Consider the following 13,790-nt stretch of genomic DNA (forward strand, 5'->3'; position numbering starts at 1 on the left):
ATATAAATTGCTGAATGGATGAACTTATAATTGTTCAACAAACAATTCCAGTGAGCGAAGCAGAAAGGATTCCCCCCCCTCATTAATATCTTACTATTTTTTTAATTCAAAATTTCTTTTTGTCTCTTTTGTCAAAAACTAAATATGAAAGAGACATTATTTAGGAGCCTTCAAGAAAAAGCCAAGCTGGTGATGTAAGAGATCAGCTCAGGAAACAATTAGAAAATCATTTTTACTAAACGTTTTATGACTCTGCATTTGCATCTGGGGAATATTCAAGTAAATATAGCATGAGGAAATTAGTCTTAATTTCATGTTAATGGAAAAATCAATTCAGTTCTAATTATGTTATGATTTATAATATACAATCCAGCAGTTCCTTAAATGCTTTGATTAGGTTGTTCAATTGTTGATTTTTTTCCTCCCTCAACCTAAATAAGTTTAATTCTGTTTCTAATCACACATTTAAATGCATAAATCTATCAGCAGCAGAATCTACTTAACCTCAGGGAAGCTAAAGTAAAATGAGATGGAAATATGAAAATTGCAGCATTTGCTATATTAATACTTAAGATGGCCTATAGGTCTATTATTCACTTGACAATCAAAAAGATGAGCTAGAACAACATTTCTCAACCTTATTTTAACCAATACCCCTTTGATAAGTATAAATACCTTGTGCCACATAGAAATCTCACTCTCACTTCAACCTTCCTGTTACATTCAACTTTCAAAGAGAAAGAAATCTCAGAATAAATCAAAGCATTTGCAAAGTTAAACAAAAACATATTTCTTTCCTTTTCTTCCCATCTTACATCAAACAACAACATTTCCTCCAATTGTTATACATATTAAAATGGGGGCTGCTTGCTTGCCCTAGCTTTTGAATTCTGTGCAGAAAGGAAGAAAGAGAACAATGCAAATTTGTAGGAGTGCTGTGTGTTTAAATCCAGAAGAGTAGAAAAATCAGCTTTGGAAAGGTATGGCAATACTAATGAGAAATCACATTCACAACAGCTTGTTTGCTTGCTTTAACGTAAACAAAGAGATATTTTAAGAACAATAAAAAAGTAAAGTGATTTGTTGGAAGTGAGGTTTAGCAATTGAATCAAACCTGAATCTGAAATTGTTCTTGGAGATTCTGTGGCTAAGGCTAAACATAAATGGTAAAAATGTTACTCTTATGTTTTCAAATGGGATTTTCAGCTTTCAGCATTGCCTCAATTCATCCTTGAGATTTTTTTTTCAAGAACCTTGTCCTTGAAAGCTCATCAAGTAGAGAAAATGAAGAGAAGTTTTAAAACCAGCTTGCTATATCCATAGCTGGAATGTGGCCATAAATTCTTGAATTACATAATAATGAGTAATAATGGTGGTTTTCTTGCGTGAAGCATTCCACCTGTTCATGGCTTGAAATATATCTGACAGATATACCAATCTCAGATGAAAGTTATCATTTTTCAAGTATTTGGCTTTTTTCATAATAATCAAAAAAAAAGGCTGACTTATTCCAGCTCATAAAACCAAATATATTTCCCTTTGACAACTGTGGAATCTAAGTGTGGAACAGAAGAACTTCCTAATCAACTTTAAAATATTCACACAGCAAGATAAAATAGTCTGGATTTTGTATAATCAATTAGATAACAAAACTGATCCTGGACAGAATTTTGGAACCCAATGCTTAGTGAATGTTTGACTGTATCCCCCAAACAGATAAGAAAAGTATGTGTGTGTGTGTGCGTGCGCGCGTACGCTTGTCCAAAAATCCTTATCGTGAACAATGCCATTAGTGCAAATTCAAACTCATTTTCCTAGTTCAGCTTGTTTATTTAGAAGAAATTGAACATTCCTTCAAAGATACCAATAATTTTAATGATAGTTTTCAAGGCTTAGGAAATAGCATTGCTTTCTTCATTTTTAGCACAGCTCTGCAAAGTTTTGAAGGGGAGCTTCAATTTATCCTTCAAAGCAGATTTGTGAATCAAACTGGGAGCCTTCTTCAAAGCAGCAAATTGAATCAAGTGGCTTCAAAGTATTTTACAGAAATCGGAAGCACTTCAGAGATCCAATGACTTTTCCGCTCCTTCTGAGCTGTTGCAGATAATTTACGACATTGCAACTTCAGTTCCATGTGGATGGTGAGATGGAAATTGACTACAATAATGTGATGGGCTCTCAGACATTCCCATAAATAGCTGGCCAATAAGTTTTATTACTTCACTGAACTCTGTGCATCATAATTCTTTTAAGTGTCAAGCTTAATATTGCTTTGGGTTCATTCTTTCTTCTTGGTACTCAACTTTATTAATGTGACCAGTTGGGTTTGCTTCTTATAACCCTTAGAAAATCTTACACATGTGTGCTGATTCTGCAAACCCAATCAGGACTTTAGCCTAGTTATCAGTAATCTGAATATGGTCTGAAAGGCTAATCTGACTGCCACATATCATAGAATAAAGCTTACTTCTGAATTATGGATGAATTGTGCAAGTTCAAGTTTTTTAAATCACTGAAATGATGACAGCCCAAATCTCAGAGGTGTTGGCCCAAACACTTTTGTTTTTAATTTACTATGGCATTTTTTAAAATTTAAGCCTCTTAATGATCTGCTAGTCTACACACATCAATTTTACTTTATCAGGCTAAGTGATTAATAGACAGTGGCGGTATATGACTGGTATGCCCCAGTACAGGTGTACCAGTGCCTGCTGGGGGTACCAAGTGTACAGTTCTCTGGAGGGCCCACCCGCCTGCCCTCTCTCCTTACCGCTATTTGAGCCGATCGGGGCATTTGCAGATGCACACGGAGCATATGACACCTATGCAATGCTCCATTGAGCAACTGGAGTGTCACGGGCGGTAGGTACCCATGAGTGCGTTGCGCACATGCACATGGTGGGCGCCCGGCCTCATTGCACTGTATCGGTTGCAATGGGATCCAGAACCAACCACTGTTAATAGAGTACCATGAGCAAGAACAAACTGACACAACCAATTTTTGCCTGGAAGAACCAGCCTTGCAATATTGCAAACCACTGTCCCAACTCTCCTGCCACTCCAGAAAATCACCCCACAAGTATAATCCATTAGTTGTTCTTCAGTATCTTGACATCCAAGAAAAGCGAGTAGAAAAGTAAGAACTATTAATTTTCTGCAGTGTTATTTTTAAGTTAGAACTGACTATCTGTGACCTTTTGGGCCATTCTTCTTTCCACACATAATATAAATACAATTTTGATCCTTCCTCATGTTTTAAATCTAAATTTAAATCTTGAAAATGTTAAATATATAAAATTTCCTACAAATGTCCATTAGAAAGTTCTGATTTTTATAATGAACTCTTCAAATCTTAAATTTCCAATGATAAATCAGTAGTCATTTACATAGGCTAAATATGGTATATGGTATGCAGTTTAACATTTCTTTTTTTGCTTTGTTATCAAAATCAGCAACAAGGATATTATAAAAAATGTGGACTTTAGTTATTCATTGCTAAATCATAAACATTTTTTTTGTTCAGGTGAATTTTAGCAGCATTCTAAATATTGAAATTTGTGATGAATCTGTCTGCTTTAATGTTATTAGAAACATTAGATGTATTAGATCAGGGGTGTCCAAACTTTTTGTAAGGAGGGCCAGATTTGATGAGGTGAAAATGTGTGTGGCCGACCATTTAGCCTGACATTCTTTGAACATTAACATTAAATGCAAATGAACTATTTTATGAAAGACTAAACAAATAACTGTACTAGTGTGAAGGATGATATTGAGATCTTGACTGCATTACATAGGCCAGGTCTGGCTCAAAAACAGTGGTTTTTATGCACAAGATGTCACGCAGGTGAAAGTCACTTAGTCTCATCCTCACGCAGTTCTTGTTAATGTTCGTAACCAAGAATGCCTTCTTGCACAAGTATGTCAAACAAAACAAGCTCAGCATTTTCTTAGCAGATGTTCTAATCTCTTCATCAAGCTGGTGGTAAAAGTTGACAAGTGGGAGCTGTTGGTGCCGACTGCGAAAATACTCCAATTTCCACTTGTCCTGGAAGCTGTCAACTTTCCTTTTTTTAGTTACAGTCACCATTTTAGAAATGGGCACACAAGTCTTGTGTCACAAGGGTCACATGACGAGAGTGCTGACTCAGGTCTACTGCCATCTTCTGGTGAAATATAACCACCAGCCTTGAAGGCAGTGCTCAGCCAGCTGTGGATGGGCAGTAGGGGACAGCTGCGAGAACTGCTGTGCAGTGACGGAAAAAATGCCGGTGGGTGGGGATGAGTGACAGGCTGAGTCGGTGGGGAGAAGAGGCTGCGGGCCGCTCAAAATTTGAAAACGGGTCACAATTGGCCCCTGGGCCGGACATTGGACATGCCTGCCCTAGATAGATATTTCCCCCCAAATTACAGTTCTGTATAATATTTTGGTTTATGCTTAATTTACATTGTTTGTAGTATTGTTTGTGGACTTTCATAATAATATATTCCATCTAAATAATTGTAATGTGTTAAATGTTTTGCTGTAAGCTGCCTTGAATCAGATCATTAAAATTGCATTAAAACAGTGATTAAGATGCTGGGCTTGTCAACTGGAAAACTCCCATCTTCACCTACTCCTGCCCACCTAGCAATTTGAAAGCATGGAAATGTGAGTGGATAAATAGGTACTACTTTGGTGGGGAGGAAATAGCACTCCATGATTTGACTGTTGAAACATTTTTGGACAATGCTGGCTCAATGGTCCTTGAAATGGAGATGAACGCTGCTCCCTTCAATCAATTATGGAGTAAAATCCGCAGAGACTCTCTTTCCTTACATTCAATGTACTGATTGTAGAAAAATGTACATTTTATTTATGTATTGCTCCTTTTCCTCCCACTACACAAATTCTGACCCCATGCTAGATATTGGATTCAAAAAGGCAAGATATTAGTAACTGCCGTGAAGCAGTGTTGGTCACTATGAAGCAGCCTTCTCCACATCAAAGCAAATAATACATCCATATAATGAATAGGAACAATTCATTGACAATTTACAGCTAACTTGATACACTAGATCTAGCTTTCTGCTCACTCAGAGGCCATAACTGATTGCCAACACACTAGGACCACTTGAAATATGGTATTGTATTTTCCCTGTTTCTTGGGAATGGATTTTGGATTTTCTCCACCAGAAGCAGAGGGGGGGATGATTGTAGAAGTCTGCAGTTTATATGTGCAGTAAAATGCAGTGGTAGAATCCTGACATAAATCAACAATACTATTTCAAGATTCACCCCAAAAGTATCATTTTTCAGTGTTCTTCCATAGAAAACAATTATACTGTATGCAAAACAACAACCAAAAAGAACCCCTAACTTACAACTTTCATCAGTCATGGTCTTGGAGATATACAATGACTGCAATATTTGATTAGAATATCTGCATGTGGATAATGCCTAGATGGGAGACCACAGGAAAACTTGATAATTGTATGATATAATTGGGAATTAAAGAAAGAAATATCCTGAAAGAAGGTGATAGCAAATCATTTTCTAAATTGTTGTCAAGAAAACAACATGGACATGCTGCTTTGAATAAAGTTCAACTCAAGATAATTTGCATTTTACCCAGTGGTGGGGTTCAATTTTTTTTACTACCAGTTCTGTGGGTGTGGCTTTGTAGGCATGGCATGGCTTGATGGGTGTGCCTTGGTGGGCATGGCTTGATGGGCATGGCAGGGGAAGGATACTGTAAAATCTCCATTCCCACCTCACTCCAGGCAAAGGTTACTGCAAAATCCTCATTTCCTCCAGATCAGCTGGAACTTGGGAGGCAGAGAATAGATGGGGATGGGCCAGTCAGAGGTGGTATTTACCAGTTCTCCAAACTACTCAAAATTTCTGCTACAGGTTCTCCAGAACTGGTCAGAACCTGCTGAATACCATCTCTGATTTTACCTTATAAGTGTCCTGGAAAAAAAAGATGTCGTTATCATTTTGGATTGGGGAAATCCCTGTGGATTTCTAAAGTTGTTACTGCAGCCAAGTAGTTTAATGGTTTAAAGCGGTGTTTCTCAATACTGGCAACTTGCAATTGTCTGTACTTCAACTCCTAGAATTCCCTAGCCAGCATGGGAGTTGCAATTTACACATTTTCAAAGCCTTAAATGTCCTTACGTCCATGGTCTGTCTCGTTTACATATTTATAATGCAACAAATCTGTGCTGCTCGATTGCATTTTACTTGGGTTAATTCTTTTCCCCCCCATTTATTTCATATAACTGGTAGAAATCTATGGGCAGATTTATCATTCAATTTTCTTCCTCTTAAATTAATAATTTCCTAATCCTGGATATTTTCCCTCCCAACAAGCGTACACACACTTTCTTTTTTTCTGCCTGGCATGGCTCCATCTTGTGTAAAAATCAGAAAACATTTTTCTTCCTTCCATTTAGCAGGCTTACAACAAGAGAACTCATACAATTCACTACAAAATTAAGGATGCTTTTTTAAAAAAAAAACAATCATTTTCAGTTTTCTGTGGAGCATCTAAAGAGGCTACAGCACAAACATCTTTTTGTGTCTTATGCTGCACTTTTTTTTAAATGAAAAAGGTCAGATTCCCCAACAGTTGTTCTTAAATCATCTCTTTTTTTGACAAGCCTTAAATATCTCTGGATAATGGACTTTTTCTTTTACCAAACAAAACACTTATTTGTTCAGGCTAGGGAAGGCATTAATTATTTACTCCTATTTCTACCTTGCTCCTAAAACTCTAGTTAAAATTCATGGCCTGGGCACTTATCAAATATTGATTTTTTTATTATTATTTATTTTTACGAAAGTTGATGCTTCTCCTTTAATATTATTATAATGAGAGACCAGGAAAAAAAAATCAAATTGCCTGTGCTGAAACTCAATCATTTTCACATGCCATCTGCATTGATCTCTTTTCAAGGTTTTACCATAAATTATTCTATTCAATTAAGTAAACCCCACACATAATGACATTTTGCAAACTAAATAATTTATTGACTAGTTTGAGCAAGGAATGATTGGGCTCTAATGCTCCATCGTTTTCATAAGCATTAATAGCGACACAAAGCGTTTTTTGCAGTGAAAGCATTTGTCAGGGTCTTTGTTTGGAAACGGGAAGGAGGAATCCTTTTGAATAGAAAATAGACTCATTTCTAGCATTGTAGGCAAGGACTGTATTTGGGCAGAACAATAAGCGAAGTGAACATCCGAGGCTGAGAAACCACCTTCCCTTACCTCTCGAGGGGCTGTACAGGAACTGGAAGATTTTGCTTCTATTGTAATTTATCCGCAGTTTAGAGCATCTGGAAAAAGCCACAATGATGTCATTCATGTTATTTTATTTTTCTTCATTCAGTAGATTTATACTTCACCTTCATTTTGAAGGCAGCTTACACAAGGCTCCTTTCTCCTGTTCGACCCAGAATAAAAATCCTGGCAGGTGGGTTGGCTTGCAAGACAATGACCAACCCAAAGCAGGACTAGTTGTAAACATTTTGGCACCCCAGGCAAAGTCATATTTTGGCAGTTCTCATGGTTTATCTCATCTTCTGATTTGTTAGAAATTTCAAAAGGTGCCCTCTTGTTCTTTTTTCTTCTTTGAGTTTTTGAGCTTTTTGGTCATGATTTTCAGTTAATTTTTTGGTATTGGTCGTTTTTTGCTGATCTCTGGTATAGGTTGAATGGGATTGGAGTGTCCGTCCTTGCCTCACTTGATGTCTCCAGTCATCAGTCAGGGTATTCTTTTGGATTGACTTAGAGGACTTGTGATGGACACCACAGTTTTTTGCTGGTTCACCTCCTTTCTCAGATCAGTGGTGATTGGAAAGAGATATCTTGCCCTTGGCCTTTACTATGTGGGGTATCTCAGAGATGAATGCTGTCTTCACTCCTATCCATTATTGACATGAGGCTGTTGGGTGAGCTCATTTGTCACTGTGGAGGTGGGATCATCAAGTATGCTGAGGATGCCCAATTATACATCTCTGTCCCTGGTGAATTTGGTAATGCTGTGGATGTTTCATTCTGGTGTCTAGAGGCTTTGAGGATCTGGATGGGAAACAATAGGCTTCAATTGAACCCTGGCAAGACTGAGTGGCTCTGGCTTTTGGGATCTGCTGGTTCTAGGAATATGCTATCTTTGGTACTGGGTGGGGTTCAACTGCCCCAGAGAGGCCCTATGCACAACCAGGGGATCCTTCTAGTTTCGCAACTCATACTCAAAGACCAGGTAGCAATTATGGCTAGGAGAATCTTTGCCCAACTTTGTATTGTAAATACAAAGTAAATACTAAAAGAGCCAAGGTGGCACAGTGGTTAAATGCAGCACTGCAGGCTACTGCTAGATCAGCAGTTCAGCGGTTCAAATCTCACCGGCTCAGGGTTGACTCAGCCTTCCATCCTTCCGAGGTGGGTAAAATGAGGACCCAGATTGTTGGGGGCAATATGCTGACTCTCTGTAAACCGCTTAGAGAGGGCTGAAAGCCCTATGAAGCGGTATATAAGTCTACTGCTATTGCTATTGCTATATTGTATGCCAATTGCTTCCATTCCTAGATTGAGGGACTATGCTCATGGTTATTCATGCACTGGTAACCTACCAGTGGGACTACTATAAGGTGATGTACACGGGCTGTCCTTGAGCAATATCTGGAAGTTTAATTGGTGCAAAATGGAGTTATGTAAGCAGTTAGGTGTGTTTCTAGTAGGATATATATTATATTTTTGCTCTCCAAGCTGCATTGGTTGCCACTCTGCTTCTAGATCCAATTCAAGGTGTTGCTGTTGTTGTTTCACCTATAAAGTGTTAATGACATGATACTGGGCTATCTAAGGATCACCTCTGATTACATCTGCCTGTCCCGTCAGTTCCAGAAGACAGAGCATGTTATGTGGCCCACCTGCTCGGTATCTACATTTTTTGGGCCTTAGATGCTGAGCCTTCTCTGCTGTGGCCTCTGCTCTATGGAATGCCCTCACCCTGAAATGAAGTTGGTATAATCACTTTTGATTTTCCAAAGGTTTCTCAAAACCTGGTTGTGTCATCAGGCTTGGGGACTCCAGGGAACTGGTAAATTGTTAAAGCCACCTCCAGACATGGGGGCTGTTGACTCTCCATCTGAGAGCTGATGGCAGAGGTGGGTTGCTCCTGGTTTGGCCCAGATTGGGCAAATTGGTAGTAGCGGCAGCAGGAGTTCCGCGCACACGAGTGAAGCGATTAGGAAAAAAATGGCAACCCATTACAGGCTAATGGACAGCCCAGGCTCTGCCTCTGTCTCTTTCCTTGACAGATCCATTCTCTCCCCGCCCCGGAGCTCTCAGATGCTGACCCTGACTCCATGTCCTCCTCATTTGATTTGGCTTTTGGAGGGGCTAGCGGCTGACAGGCCACAACAGTATGTCTTTCAGTTTTGGTGCTCCCTAAAATTTTGGTGCTCCCTAGATGTGATTACCTAGGTGCCTAGGCCTAGAAACTGCTCTGTTAAAAAACATGGGCTTCTACGACTAAGGGGAGATTAGAGCTCATGATTTCAAAGTTCCCCTTGTTTTTCAGCTTTGTCAACTTTAAATTGTGTGGAGTTCAACTCCAAGAATCTTAACCATTATATTAAAGTGGGTTTCTATTATGATGTCAATGTGCTAATGACGCAAATGTCTTCTTTTGAATCACAAGCACAGAAACTTAATGATATGCATGACATCACTTGACTGTCATGAAAAAAAGACATACGTAATCCTTTGTGTATCCTTAATCATTTTGAGGCACGTTGGAAATTTTGACAAGAACAATCTCACAGAACTGTCCACAATGTCAGCTAAATTTTATTCCGGAGACGTGTGTACATTTCTAGAGAAAACACTGAAAACATTCAGCTACCTGACATTTTTCTTTCCCAAGAAAATAAATGCATAGAGTCCATTAAAAAAGAAGAAAAAAGATTATGTCTGAGACCAGCTGTTTGCTTCAGCAGCTTCCCAATGCTTATTATTTTTTTTTAAAAAATGTGAGAATATAAAACAAATACATTAAATTATATGAGAGCTGGGGAAATGCCATGCTAAGGACCCAGGGTTTAAACAAAGCTAAAACATCTACCTGCATGTGGGCTATGGCATTTGCATAGCATATGAACTATACTTGAATGAGGGCCATGGCAGAGTTGTGAAGATATGTCAACAGGGTGAGGCTTGAAATTCAGGAAACATCAAAGTCTAAATGTGAGGTTCATTGTAGCAAACTAATGCTATTTTTTTTTTTGCTTGAGCTGCAAAGCTGCCTCTGAAGGGAAAAAAGAGCAAAGTTGATCCAGGTAAACCACAGGTAATCTAAAACTAATATACATTAAAGGGGACTAATAATTTTGCCTGTTCCTGGTTGCAAATGGCACTTGAAATACTCGTGAAAGTCACCACTGATTTCATTGGGATGAATTGACCTGTTCTTCCAAAACAGACTCTAGTGAGCAGATGAGATCAGCCAACAGAATCTTCTAGTAGTTTTCATTCTTTTTCAATAATCCTCATTGCAATGATTACTACACACACACACACACACACACACACACACACACACACACACACACCTCTGTGCAAAACCACATATATTGGGGATATTTGCATTAAAATATTTATGAATATGTTAAAAGACTATGTTGGAGAAATCCAAGCTACCCAGAGATACAGTGGAATCAAATGGCCTTGAAATCAGGTAAATAAATGAACAAACAATTGATAAAAAGCACAATGAGGGGAATATGTTAAAGCATACAATGGAAAAAATTACTTGAGGAAATATTATATTTAATCTTAGGGAAAGGTCAGTAGTGCATCTTCCTGTATGGAAATGAATGACAGTTAGAGATAGATAACTCTAATTCTTCTCTGGTAACACTGTACTACTAACCAGAGCATACAAAACATTTACTAGATCAATTCTCAAATACAACTCATCTGTCTGGAACCCGCACTGCATATTGGACATTAGTACAATTGAGCGTCTCTGAAGATATTTCACAAGAAGAATCCTCCACTCCATTGCTCGCAACAGAATACCTTGTGCCACCAGACTTGAAAATTTCGACTTAGACAACTTAGAACTACTTCAGTCTGACCTAAGCATAGTATATAAAATTATCTACTACAATGGTCTACCTGTCAATGACTACTTCAGCTTCAACCACAATGAAACGCAAGCACACAATAGATACAAACTTAAGGTAAGCCATGCCAAACTCGATTGCAGAAAATATGACTTCAGCAACAAAGTGGTCAATGCCTGGAATGTGTTACTTGACTCAGTGGTTTCTTCTCCAAACCCCTACAACTTTAACCTTAGACTGTCTACTGTTGACCTCACCCCATTCCTAAGAGGTCTGTAAGGGGCGTGCATAAACACACCTATCATCCCTGTTCTAACAACCCCATTTATTCGTATCCATTTACTGTATTCATAATTTTGTATGTACTTATATCTATTATCTTATACATGCTTGACAAAACAAATAAATAAAATAAATAAATAGATCTCTCAGTGGGTTAAAACTAACCTATGCAAAATGTGCAAATTAAATACATACCTTAAACTCTAATTTATTGTCTTTTTTGTGTGTGATACCTACACAAAGCTAGCCTTGAGCATAACATCTGTATAATAAATATTGATTAAGGAAAATGTTGCTTTAGAAGTGCCCAGGTTGGAAAACATCCTGTAAACTTCTATAATAGTTTTTAGAGCCTCCATTTAGCTTTTACAATCTCTTAAATAGCAGCTCTTACTTTTTCCAGTCAACATTTGTTGGCTAGTCATATCAGTTTGCCAAGAGAAAATAAGCTAACTCAGCCCTTGTGACTTTAATAGCAACTTGAAATGCAAGAAGGAGTAGCAGCTGATGGCTTAAGTTCCAGCATCTGCTAAAGGTCCAGCCACTGGGCCCATTTTCAGAGAGAGACATCATTGGCAAGAGAGATGGAAGAAGGTACAGATTCATAGAAGTTATGGGCCCTTATTCCAAAGAGACAGCTCCTAGTGTTACCAAACCAAATGTATTGGGAAGGCATGAGAGAAATGCCTTGGGGTATAAATGGAAAACAGTGTAATCTACATTCCCAGAATATTCTTTGCATGAAGCAGATTACTGCATAATAAAGCCTCATCAAGAAATATTGTTGGATAGGATGAACGGGAATTAGGCAAATGCTTAGAGGTAGATACATAACTGCGGCTGTTAACCAAATGCACAAACATTCCTTTTTTATGTTTTTGGGCCACATTCTCAGGATTAAACTGCTAGGGTCCATTTAAGCAGTGGGATAAACCAGAACAACAACAAAATGACATGATGTTGAGATTTGGGGGTGGGGGCTGCATTAATCTTTTATTTTTTGACAAATTGTTCTTTAAAATTCACTTACATAGCATCTCCCATGTTTTATGTGATACCTATGAGCTTTGCAAAAATATCATGAAGGCCACATAGAGCCAGGCATGTTACAAAAACAGCTTGATCCAATAGGGGTTTTATAATTTATTAAGAAAATTTATATGGCTGCCCAATTCACTCAAGTGGCTCACAGAAAGGAAAGGTATTCTTTTGAAGTGAAGGACTCTTCCCATTTCTCATGAGGACAAGTTATAGCTTCTCTGAGCTTTGATCTCAGCTTGATGGGTTCTCCATGCCCATTTCTTTTTAAGAACTACGTAACAAAATATTGAACTGAAAATCAGATTCCTTCAAACCCACTGTGTTCCGAACCATGAAACAGCATAAGGTATGAGAACATTTATCAAAGGTCAATTCATGCCCTAAATCTACCTTCCTGAACTGTGGATGAAGGAAGACTCATGTAAAAGGGCTGACTTATTTTGATCCTCTATTTTTCTCACACTTTGCTTCTCCCTTCTACAGGAATCTCTCACACCATTTTAGAAATCTCCAAGCAATGTTTTTGCTTAGATAATTACCATTCTGTCTATATCAGTCAGCAGGGCTGTTGTCAGGATTAATGTTAATGGGGAATTTTAAAGATGGCAATAAAAATACTCCCAGGAAGTCTTTAAGCAAAGGTATTATCCTAAGGGGAATTACTTATGTTGCCCTCTGCAATTTTGTTCCATTTCCAACTCAGCAATAATTTGTGTGACACTGAAAAAGTAGCATAAAAATGATCTCTCTATTTCTTAAATGTGACACATCTTAAGGAATACAAGGATGTATTAGCTCTCTAAATTTAAATGAATATGTCCTATACAATTTTTTGCTTTTTTGCCAACCATAAAGCCACTGAGATATAGGTTTTTCCTCATGTAATCATCTTAGCAGTGGTTTGCAGTCACTTTCTCTTCTCAAAATTCCATGAGATGTCCTGCCATACGTAACATTTAGACCACAAAATTCAGGCAACCATGAAGGTTGAATTATATGGAAAATAGTGAATGTAGAGTGGTAATTATATTATGCTAGGTTATGCTATGATATTCATTACACTATACTACACACACTGCACTGTACTCTGTGTATCTATTTGTATAGATAAATATACTAGAACCAGTCTGATGTAGTAGTTGAAGATACCATACACCAAGCTTTAAATTGGGAGATTGTGACTGCCAGTCCCGGGAACCAGATACTGACTGCTGAAGCCATTGATCTGTCCCACGAGGGACCTCAAGGCTGCTCCACCCACATCGCCACACCTACCCACTGGCCCCCACCCACCTTCTAGAGGCCGAGGAGGCCAAAACAGGACTCATGGAAGCCTTGGGAGGCCAAAAATG

The sequence above is a fragment of the Thamnophis sirtalis genome, unplaced genomic scaffold (genome assembly GCF_051295495.1).
Source record: "Thamnophis sirtalis isolate CommonGarterSnake01/CBP01778 unplaced genomic scaffold, rThaSir2_p1.2 scaffold_1, whole genome shotgun sequence".
In the NCBI taxonomy this organism is placed as follows: domain Eukaryota; kingdom Metazoa; phylum Chordata; class Lepidosauria; order Squamata; family Natricidae; genus Thamnophis; species Thamnophis sirtalis.